This window comes from Propithecus coquereli, unplaced genomic scaffold, assembly GCF_000956105.1.
Source record: "Propithecus coquereli isolate 6110/MARCELLA unplaced genomic scaffold, Pcoq_1.0 Scaffold15, whole genome shotgun sequence".
Taxonomy (NCBI): Eukaryota; Metazoa; Chordata; class Mammalia; order Primates; family Indriidae; genus Propithecus; species Propithecus coquereli.
In genome coordinates, this window is record NW_012139413.1 from 9,420,289 (window position 1) to 9,421,103 (window position 815).

Here is an 815-nt window from a genome sequence, read left to right on the forward strand (position 1 = left end):
GTTCTTAATATCTGTATAGGACATTTTAAAGAGAAAGGGCATGAATTTAATAATGGGGAAATGTAATAGCTCACCCAAACTTGCAAAACTGAACTGAAGATAATAATCTAGTTATTTGATAAATCAATTGCAGAAGTAGTATTTGTCTCTCAAGATTGCACTTTTGTTTTATTTAACAATAAAAATTATGTTGGTACCATGTAGCATAATTTTAATCTTTGAGTCAAAAAAAATCTAAGTCTTTAAATTGTTTTTGTGAAATAAGATATAAATAGATAGAGAAATTAATGTCAAAAATAAATATGACTTGACTTTTAATGGAGGATGAATATAAACAATGACCTAATAGAATATTACAAGCTTCAGATGTTTAGATTTTTCAGTGTTTATTTTTATGCAAAGACTTTTTTCATTGAAGTGGTAAAATTATATAATATTAAAAAAATATTATTTTAAGAATTAGAACTATATTACATTTATAGAATAGTAGTATACACTTCTAATACAAAATTGAAATTTATTTTGAAGTTGAGGTATCATAAATGATTCCAAAAGCATAATGAAATCACCTGTATCGTAAAGTTATCATAGAAATTAATTTAAATAATACATGTAAGTACTCAATGCAGTGCCTAGCACATACTAAGCACTCATTAACCTAATATTTAATTTAACCTCACTAAAAGGTTTTATCAAGGACTATATTTTCTACTTGAATTCCATTTTTTGACTGGTCACCATTCTATGTGGTCAAAAATCTAAGTTTTTATCATTTGCTAAGTGTTTTAACCCGTGCCTTGTTTGTTTGTTTTAAG

At 25.5% G+C, this 815-nt stretch overlaps 1 protein-coding gene across 1 annotated transcript in view; it reads left to right on the forward strand.

Annotated features, from left to right (window-relative positions):
* NAALADL2 (N-acetylated alpha-linked acidic dipeptidase-like 2) overlaps positions 1-815 on the forward strand; it is a 1,013,114-nt gene that overhangs the window by 303,821 nt on the left and 708,478 nt on the right. The window lies entirely within an intron of this gene.